This window comes from Fragaria vesca, linkage group LG7, assembly GCF_000184155.1.
Source record: "Fragaria vesca subsp. vesca linkage group LG7, FraVesHawaii_1.0, whole genome shotgun sequence".
In the NCBI taxonomy this organism is placed as follows: Eukaryota; Viridiplantae; Streptophyta; class Magnoliopsida; order Rosales; family Rosaceae; genus Fragaria; species Fragaria vesca.
The window spans coordinates 6,533,419-6,544,951 of NC_020497.1; positions in this window are offsets into that span (position 1 = coordinate 6,533,419).

Genomic DNA, 11,533 nt, shown 5'->3' on the forward strand with positions numbered 1-11,533 from the left:
CATATGAAGTTCCGTACTTGCAGGAATTCTAATCTGTAATTAAGTATAAAACTATGAATAAACCATCTGGCTGGGCACCAAACCAAATTCTTTGTAACTAGTTAATCAAAGAGAGTTGTGGCAATTTAAGCAAAAGAATTAGTCATTTGGTGTATATAAATTTGATGTATGAAGATCTACACATGTATGTATGTAAGCTAGTATCTAGTTTTTCATGAGGAGAATATATATGGATGGCTAGTTTCCTATAAGTATCTGGTCTTCCTAAAAGTAGTAGCTTATGTCCTAAATTTATATTGTCGATTTCTCATATGATCAAAATACATTGAGAGAAATCATTGAAGATTTCCTTTGAAATTGACGGCTTGCCACACTAAATTTTCCTTCACATTTGAGATATATGGCTGATTTCATTGCAGTTGGTTGCTCCATTGCAGTAAATTCATCTTCCAAATGGTAACAAATGGTATGTCTTTCTAATTCCTTTCAGTAACGTAAATACTATGTTCTTCCAGTAAAATGACAGATATGATGTGCCTGAGTGTATGTTATTATATTTATGATTACAAGCCAACTCGCGCTTCTCTAAGCTAGTCCCTCATCTGGGTATTTGCCAAATGAACATGCTTATGGTTTGTGAGGCTGAGCAAGCTCTGTTGATTAGCCTTGAACTGAGTAGACATGGAACAGGATGGGGAAGTGATTTGATTGAATCATTTCATTGCATGTCTTCTCGTTTTCTTTTTCTGTCTACAGTTATGATATCTGTCTTAATGATGCTTCACCTCTGAAACTTGAAAAAAAAAAATAGCAGGGAATCCTTGTTTTTGCTTCTGCATGGCAACTCTGGGACTGCAGGTCATCTTAGAATCTATGCACACCCTATTTTTTTTATGCAAGTGACTATGACCTGATATTTGGAGCATCTAAATATTTGGCCCTTTATTACAATATACAGCTTTTTTTTGCTTTTTTCTAAAGTAAAACACTGGCATCATGTTGCTTTTCAATTTGTATCTCTTACCAGGAAGATGAGTTCAACTTAACCAAGGATCAAGAGCGATGGATTGTGGGTAGGATGCTCGGTGTCACTGGTCAAATTGCTTATGATGCTTTACTGCCGCACTTTCTCCAATAAAATAGTCAAAGCCTATTCCTAGGATAATTTCTTTGATGTTGTCATCAACATCATTGGTCTGGTTGCTGTGCTCCTTGCTAATTTCTTTGATGAATGGATGGACCCTGTTGGAGCTATTATTGTAAGTGGCTCAATCCTAGGTCTCACTCTTTGTTCACCCAAATTAAATTGTTTTACATACTGAGAACTCATATGTGTAGTAAAGTGGTTATCCTCTCAATCCTATGGTCGTACAGTCTTGCATCTTAATACGGGATGGTATCAGAGACTACTATTAGTTGTTAGTCTGTACCTGGTAGTGCATCTTATGCTCTGCATATAAATTGAGTGATAGGACATCAGATATTATATAACAGGTTGCTATACATTTTATCAACTTAGGTCAACTGTTCCTATGTCATACTCCTTGCAGATCTTGAGTTCCTTCTATGGGGTTTCATGATCCTGATCATGGTTATGTGAATATGACAATCACTATTCATATCTGACTATTAACCTAGCCTTTCGTGATTACATCATCCATAGTTTGGACTCGTTGTCCTTGGTGGTTTTGGTACTAATACTTGCATGTAACTCTTGGATTTTCAGCTGACCTTGTAAACTATTTGCACCTGGTCATTGATTGTCTTGGAAAATGTGAACTCCCTAGTTGGAAAATTTGCTGCCCAGAATACCTAAAAAACTGACATACCTGTGCTGGAACCATCAGAAGGCGATATGCCATATTGACACACTCCGTGCTTGTCGAGGTAGACATTGTCCTGCCATCAACAAGGCCTTAAAAGAGGCTCATGACATAGGGGAAGCGTTGCTGGAGAATGCTTGTCCATCAAGACTACGAGTTCAGTCACAAGCCCGAGCTTGCACAGACACACTTAGAAAGAGAGCATCGATCTTATATACTATGACAGAGCAAGATCCTTCTGTGCATCAAACTCAAATGCTAGAGTTGCTTCCAGAATGGAGGAATTATCAATCCAGGAAATGTGTACAAATTTGTTGTCAAGGACAAGACACTATTATTCTAGTGAAACTGGGTATGAATGCTGGCCCTTATAAGATTAACTAAACTGACTTGGGGGAAAAAATAAAGTAAAATTTATTTACTTTAAGACATCGGACCTATTTAATTACCGGAACTACATCGGACCTATTTAATTACCGGAACTACATCGGACGGTGGAATTTTTATTTCACATTTTTAAGACATCAGATCGGCACGTGGCTACTAAAGGGGTGTATCTTGTTTATTAGGTTATATGTGTTTGTGTGTCTTTATGAACCAACTACGGGATAAAAGTAAACTGACACGACCTGCCTCAAATTTCACCCTGAAACCCGGAGTAAGTCGTGCGGGGACCACCTCCAAGGAAAATTTTACCGAAAAGATTGGTAAAACCACCCTTGAAAATGGACAACCCTAACTCAAAAATTTCAAATTTACACTCTTACTACAACACGTCCAAACTTCACATAAATATCCAGCTAATAAAAGCAAACATTATCCTTCAGAGATTCTAAACATCAAATCAACAGGCCGAACACACCACCGAAATAATATACAACAATCCCAAAGTATCCAGAGCTACTAGACTCTAGCGGAAGTAAGAAAACACGAGTAGGTTGAACAGGTAATCTACTGAGGAAAACTGGCGGAAAAACGGGTGACTATGCCTTGTCTCCTACTAGATCCAACCCGAACTCTGCAGACTGGGCATTTTAAAACAAAGGGCCCAGAGGAAAAACATTTAATAACGTTAGAGTGAGTGGACAAAAATAAATTAATAAGAAAAATATTTATGTTTCCCCAAATCCATTTCTAAGGAAAAAATCGAATGCATGCCGCAAGCGATAAAACTTTTATCTCATAAAATATCGAGCATCTCAGACTCTATAATATATGTATGTATTTACACACGTTCATATTCCCTATATAAATTCATGGGTCTATATAGGGCTACTACGCTCGCGTCCAACGCTCACGTCACGCCTTAATGCGGTGCTACATTACCCTATTAAGGTGGACAGACGGGTGTATAAATGTGTCCATACCCCCTATGTGAATTAAACACTCATATAGGGCTACTAAGCTCACGTCCAACGCTCACGTCACACCATAATGCGGCTATATGCTACGCCATTAAGGTGGACAGACACATATGGCTAGCTAGCATTTATATACATACTCTCCTCATAAATACATATTTATATCCACCGAAAATCCCATTTTCGGTAACTCTCCAAGAGAAATAAAAATCGTCAAATTAAAATAACGTTAAAATATTCCGCAACATTTATTGTTCAACCATGAACTATAGCATGCATTTATTTAAAATAAACGTCCACTCACAAATTTGGCCTAAGCCTGATGTCGATCTGGGGCCTCGTCTGCTCGAGCCTCCTCACGTCATGTTCTAAATATAATAATAATTTCCCACTAAAAATCCAATAATTAAACAAAATGGGCAAAATTAAACGTGAGCCTCCCACACACCTATCATTGCCCATCTACGCCATTCTTAACTCAAAATGGCTCAACCTTCACCGAACATACCGCAGCCGTAAATACAACCTCCCCCAAAATACGACTTAAATCCTACGGCCGGATTCTATATTATTTAACCGTCAAAAATACCACACTTCGGAAATTCATAAACCTATCCAAAACTCATCCAAAAATTTCATAACTCACTTCAATAAACTCCCCTTAATATTCCAAATTTAACAACATTAAAAATCTCCCAAACAGCTCCGGCGCCGGCGCCGGCTCCGCCGGTAGCGGCGGCCGGAGGCCGATTCCGGCGACCTCCAAATTCTATGAAAATTTGACAACATAATCCTCTTATCATGCTCTACAACTTCCCTAACTAGCACAAACCCAAAATCCAAGCCTAGCTAGGGTAATCGACTAAAAACATCCTAAAAGCCCTAGAAATTTCAACTCCACATTTCTCCTTACCTAGCTCAAGAGAGAGTGAGCTCTTTGGAGGGGTTGCTGCACGGGAGGAGGGCTACAAAACGAGCCAAGGATCGTCGGCTATAGTGGCCGGAGGAGGGAGTTCCGGCGACGTGAAGCTTTGGACAGTCGAACCTTTCGGGGGAGAGCGCTCCTTCACGGCGGAGCTAGGGCGGCTATCATCGGTCCAGGGAGGTAGCTGGGTCGGAGGCCGTCAGTTTGGGACCGGAGCGGCGGCAGATGGTGGCCGGACGGCGGCAGGAGGACTGCCGGAAAACCGGGCAGCGGGAGGAAGAATTCGGGGGTTAGAAAATCGGGAGAAGAGAGAGAAGTGAGTGTGTGGGTGTTGGGCCTCTCCCACACCCGGTCCAAACCCATATAAATCAACCCACTCTAAAATAAAACACCCCGAAAAAATAATATCCTAATAAAAATTACCTTTTACTAGCTAAAATTTACCATTTTTACAGTCGTCATATTTTCCTCATACGAATAATCCTCCGCACATAATCGTCCCCGAAACCCCTCTAGGGACCAATTAAACTATTAACTCAATGACGAAGACGGTAAAATTCTTATTATAATCAAGCTAGTAAATAAGGTAAAAATTTAAGGGTCGGGATGTAACAAAAACTTTGAGAAAAAGAACCGTACGATGGGAGAAATAGTATGAAATATGAACATGGTAGAAATTTCAAGTCTTTTCGTTAAAGATACGGACTCCATCATAATGGTAAACCTTAATTACGCTAAGGTGCTTCTAAGAGGAGCCTAACTACCGGATGGTCAATTTAACAAAAAAAATTTCATGGGTTCATAATTCACATATATACGAGTTTGAGGTGCGAAATCGGGAAAAAATAAGGTTTCGCATGTTGGCGGTCAACTGCGTTTCGTGTAAAAAATGAAGGTGAATTAAGGTTGAGCAGTTCGATGAGTGGCGTAACGAATCCGAAACTGGGTGAATTTTTTTTAGTAGACCTATTTAATTACCGGGACCACATCGGACGATGGAATTTTTATTCTCACATTTTTAAGACATCAGATCGGCACGTGGCTACTAAAGGGGTGTATCTTGTTTATTAGGTTATATGTGTTTGTGTGTCTTTGTGAACCAACTAAGGGATAGAAGTAAACTTTGAGAAAATGAACCGTACGATGGGAGCAATAGTATGAAATATGAACATGGTAGAAATTTCAAGTCTTTTCATTAAAGATACGGACTCCATCATAATGGTAAACCTTAATTACGCTAAGGCGCTTCTAAGAGGAGCCTAACAACCGGATAGTCAATTTAACAAAAAAATTTCATGGATTCATAATTCACATATATACGAGTTTGAGGTGCGAAATCGGGAAAAAATAGGGTTTCCCATGTTGGCGGTCAACCGCGTTTCGTGTAAAAAATGAAGGTGAATTAAGGTTGACCGGTTCGATGAGGCGCGTAACGAATCCGAAACTGGGTGAATTTTTTTCAGTAGACCTATTTAATTACCGTGACTACATCGGACGGTGGAAATTTTATTCTCACATAATTATGACCTCTGACTGGCACCTGGCTACTAAAGAGGTGTAACTTATTAGGGTTTACCCTTGTGATGAATGCCGCATCTTTAACGAAAAGACTTGAAATTTCTACCATATTCTTATTTTGTACTATTGCTCCTATCGTACGGTGGGTTTTCTCAAATTTTACTTCCTTCTCGTAGTTGGTTCACAAATATGTATATTTGTATATAACCTCATAAACAAGTTATACCACATTAGTAGGCACATTGTGATTCCAATGGCTAAATTTCATAAAATGAAATTTCGACCGTCTGATATGAACGATATAGTGAAATACGGCTATGATAGAAAATTCATATGTATTCGGCAACATTCGGGACTCCATTAAAGCAGTCAACCCTAATTCAATGTCACTTACCACACGAAAACGCTCTTACCTACCCCTATATGACCTGGTCTAGTTGATTCTTCCACACATAAAACTCTCACATAGATAAGATGTAACCAGCCATTTCAAAATTTATGAACGTTCACCTCCCGATGATAGGGCTTCCCATAAGAAAGAATAAGCGTAAATAAAGTTGACCGCTTGTATCAAGGATCTAACGTTACCGGAATTATGTGATTTTTCAATCATATCCGTATTTCACCATAACAATCATATCCTATTTCACAAGATTTTTCAAATTTTTGCTTCCTCTGTATAGTTGGTTCACAAAGATTTATACTTACATAAAACCCACTAAACAAGTTATACTATATTAGTAGGCAAGTCAATGGTTAAATTTAAAAAAATGAAATTTTGACCGTCTAATGTGAACGGTATAGTAAAATATGACTAGGATAGAAAATTCAAATGTATTCGGCAACGTTCGGGGCTCCATTTAAGCGGTCAACCCTAATTCATCGTCACTTATCACACAGAAACGTTCTTAATTACCCCTCCACAACCTAATTTGGTCGATCCTTCCACACATTAAACTTTCACATAGATAAGACGTAACCACCCATGTAAAAATTAGGAGATGTTTACCTTCCGATGATAGGGCACCCCATAGGGGACATTTAGGGTAATTAAGGTTGACCGCTTTGATCGGGGCTTTAACTTTGCCGAATTAAAGTGATTTTTCTACCATAGCCGTATTTCACTATTCTTATCACATCTTATTTTACGAGATTTATGAAAATTTTGCTTCATGTGTGTAGTTGGTTTACAAAGTTGTACATTTGCATATTACCAATTATACAAGTTATACCGTATTAGTAGGCACGTTGTGATTCCGATGACTAAAATTCACAAAATGAAAATTCCACCGTCCGATATGATCGTTATAGCGAAACATGACTATGGTATAAAATCCAACTGTATCTGGCGACATTTGGGGATCGATCGAAGAGGTTAACCCTAACCCATCGTCACTTATCACACGGAAATGTTCTTAGCTACCCCTCCGTGACTTAGTTTGGTCGATCTTTCCACACATTAAACTTTCACATAGATGAGATGTAACCACCCATGTAAAAATTAGGGGACGTTTACTTTCCGATGATAGGGCTCCCCATAGGGAACATTTAGGGTAAATAAGGTTGACCGCTTTGATCGGGGCCCTAACGTTGCCGAATTAAAGTGATTTTTCTACTATAGCCGTATTTTACTATTCCGATCATATTTTATTTCACGAGATTTCTGAAAATTTTGCTTTCTATGTGTAGTTGTACTACAATAATTTTACACATTGATAGCATTTTATTAATAGTATTTATTCACTAAGTGCTATAATTGGCTATTCTAACCTGAAAAAAAAAAGAAAAAGAAAAAGAAAAAGAAAACGCTATCTAAAGTCTCGCTCCGATCAAAATTCAAAAATGAAGGCGGGGTCTATATTTTCATTTCCCCTTTCCCACTTATCGTGCCCGCCCAAATAAAAAGTTAAAACACTCATCAAATCCGCCCGCCGCAGAAAGGTAAAGAACTTCTCCTTCTTTAGTACCTCAGACAATCTCTCTCCTAAATCCCAATCCATCTCTGCCGCTCCCTCAACCGCCGTTACGATCTCCGCTCGTTCTCAACCCTTTGACCCCTCCTCTCAAACCCCACACTCGATCCAAGTCCTCAAAGCTCTCTTTCCCCTATTCCCGAAACCCTAATGGGCGAAAGCTCGTGGAGGCCATGGCTAAAGATCCGAGGTCGGGTTTGGAAAACCTAATTGGCAAATGGTCTTCTGGCGTGGGAACTTCGATTCATTTTTCATTTTTGGATTTTGTTTGACGGTTTGGGCGTTCGGTTGTCATTATTGCTTGGAGAGTTCTTTTGTACCTCTTCATTTTCTTTTGGAGAGTTCTGTGACTTTTCGTTGGTAAGTTTATATTTTGAATTGATGTTGTGGGATTGGGTAATGCTAGATGGGTGATTTGTGTTTTCTTTTAGCTGAAAAACAAAGGAACGAGTTGGGTTTCTTGTTTTTGATTATTATTAGTACACAGGGCTGCTCACCTGCGGGATAACATTTAAGGGACGGAAAGGGACGAACTCACGACAACCGTTGGATTGTTAATGAAATGATCCGATGGATGAAAAAACATAAGCATTGAGACACGAATCACACTATATTCAAACTCGTTATCCTTATCTTGTCTCTTCGGCCAAGAGCGCTTCAGTCCACCAAAGACTCTTGCTCAACACTCTCTTACTATTTGCAAGTTCAAAATCAATGGAGAACCAGAGAGAATTTCTGTAAAATGAATGTGGGGATTGATCAGAGCCGGAGAGATAGAGTTTATGCGAGTGAAGTTGGGGATTGATCAGAGTTAAGGAGCTCAAACGATGTTACTGCCAGCACCAACGAAATCAGAGAGTTCCTGTACAAATATGATGATCTTCGATCCAGTTAAGAAATTAGAATCATTGGTAATTTTTTAATAATGAAAATGGGTGATGGGTTGATAGAGAAGTTTTGATGGATGGTGTTTCTCATTCAAAATGAAAGAATTGACGAAGTAGCCATGGAGGATTGGAGGGGAAGAGGATGGGTGGATTGGTTTTGAACATCAAATCTCTGAAGTCTTTGCCTATTGGAATTCATCAATGCTTCTGGACAATTAACCCAATTCATATATATAGGCTACTGCTAGCCAATTGCATCGAGATTTTCCCAGTGAAACAGAGGAAGAAAGAGAAAAGCAAATCTGAGAAATGTAGTCTTATGATGATGAGGATTAATAAGAATGGTATAGGGAGAGGCTCTGATCGTAAATGGCATAGGATTAAACTAGATGAGGGAGGAAGAAGAAAATGAATTTGAGTCGGTCTTCGGCCAAAGAGTGTAAGAGACAGGTTCGGCTAAGGTGTTTTTGATTATTGTGTTTGCTTTTGTATCCATCGGATCATTTCATTAACAATCCAACGGTTGTCGTGAGTTCGTCCCTTTCCGTCCCTTAAATGTGATCCCGCAGGTGAGCAGTCCTGTATTAGTACAATAGTGGTGACTCAGGTAGTATGAAATACCGAATTCAATGCTTGGGTGAATTCAAACTATTTGGTGACTTTTGCTTGAAATTAGTATTTCTTAGGACTTGGCTGTTCAGTTTCTTTTAGCAGCATTATGAATGAATCAAAATTTGGGATATTTAATTATTCGATGGAATTTGAAGGCTCAAAGTGTATGAATCATTGTTTTCCTTTAGTGTTTTGGAGTATACTTATGGTTCTTTTTAAGCTGTTATAAGCTGAAAGGATAAGAATCCAACTGATATGGGGCCAATAGTATTTGTTCTTCTTTTCTTGTCCTTGACTTTAAAAGTGAGAGTGTGATGGTCAGGATACCATTGCATTGAGAATTTTAAGATCTTGGTTATGATATTGGTAATGAGTTAATGATAAGAGTATTTGTGCAACTACGTAAGTAATAGATTTATATTCTTTTGTTATTCGATGTTGGAATCAACTGTTAGTAACTGTGCCAGATATGAGGAATTGGTCTTGAGTATTAATGCTTTTTATATAATTTCAGTAAACCAAGTAGTATTAGAACTTAGATTTGAAATTTTGTTCTCAAGCGTGGGTAACTGTGAAGGCTCTTCTTTGTGTTTTCTGATTGCTGTTGTTACTGTGATGAAGCAATTTGTTGCCTGTGGAGTTAAAATTTAACTAGGTAGGTGCCTGTTTCATTTAGATTATCTATTATAGTAAGTACTATATATTGTTACCAGAGGTATAGAAACCTACACTTCAATAATAACTGGCTGCTAGATTCCCCCTATATGTATATATATATATATATATATTTTTTTTTCTAAAGTTTAGAGACATATCTCTTGGTTTGGAGGAACTCGTGGCTAAATTTAAAAATGATGGCTCTTTCTTGGCTTTGAAGTCTGCAGACTGACATTCCCTGGATCAAATTCAGGGAACACCATACCCTGTTGCTTACGCTGTTTGGCGATAAATAAATTTATTTGTTGGCTAGGTGAATAAAGTACTTATTATTGTTTAAGTTTCTGGATGTGTATACAAGTACTTAGATTCTGGATCTATGAGGACACATCTCTGGATAGCAGGTAAAGGCAACCTGATTATGTATATATTTATAGATTGGTTTATAATTGCACAGGAGAAACAACTGGAGCTAGAGGATAGTAATGATTTTTTGTAAATTATAAATTTGTCCTGAGAAATTCTCAGTTATGTTCATGTAATTGGAATCTTGTTATCTTCGGTTATTACCGGATACTGTAATTAATCTTTAGAAGAAAAGAGAGTGAAGGAGCAGAAGAGACCAGAACGTGAGGTGACAAATGAGCAAGTACTTCTATGGTATGATCAGAAGAGGTAACATTTACTTACTAATACGTCTTACAATGAGATTCATACATGTGTAGATTAAAATCTGGGTTTATTTAGATAAAGAGTAATTTCAATAATTTAGCATATTGCAGAATTCTATTCTATAGCCATCTAGAAGTAAATATTGACTATATGATAAGTGGTTGGAAAGGTTGGATTTGAAAGCATGTCATATAGTCAATATTTGCATTTATATTTTAGTCATATCAAGGTATTGTTGGTTTAAGCATTTGTATATGGAAATCATATGTATGAGTTGGTATATGGAGGCATGGGATGAGCCCACAGAATTGAGTGTCTTCAGGACATCAATCTATGATTTGATCATTGGTATCACTTCAGGTAAACTATTGTGTTTCTGCAATTAATATAGTTACTATTGTACAGCCAAGTGTTGATATTGTCTATCCGTAGTAATGTTAACTATAATGAGGTTCAGTTGCTTTGTGTATAACTGTTTGAGCCATACGTTTCTAACATGGGTTTATGCAGGAAGACTGTGATTTTCTTTTCCATTTCATGCGGGGAGATAGGGCCTCGCTTGAAGAGAGGTGGGGAAAAATTTCCTTAGTCTCCTCTCATTGACGTGAAGAGGAGTCTGGTTCCCCTTCTTCAAATAACCAGTGACGGCAAGATTACAAAGACGGGGTGCTTGTCTGGGTTCGTCGGGGATTGTCAATTTCGACAGATTCTTAGCGCTTAACCGACTTCAATAGTTTCGTTTTGACTTCCTCGCCATTAACTCCGGCACTGTTTTTGGTTGCTTGGGTTTTACAGTCCCATTTGCAAAGGGTCAGGGTGTTACACGGTGCTTGACATGATACAATGATTTCTCTAAGGAACCCTGTTGTAAAGGTTTACTACAAGAACCATGTAATTGTAAGTGAAAAGCACAGATTATTCTAGTCTTATCAGTTTGGAAGTTAAGCCTAGAGGGTTATGATTTATGGCTTGTTGGGTATGCAAATGTGCTTTCTTACCTTCATTATTATTTTTTTCAGGTGTGTCTCTTTGTGTAGATAACCGATTGTGTGTCTATATATATATATATATATATATATATATATATATATATATATACACACTC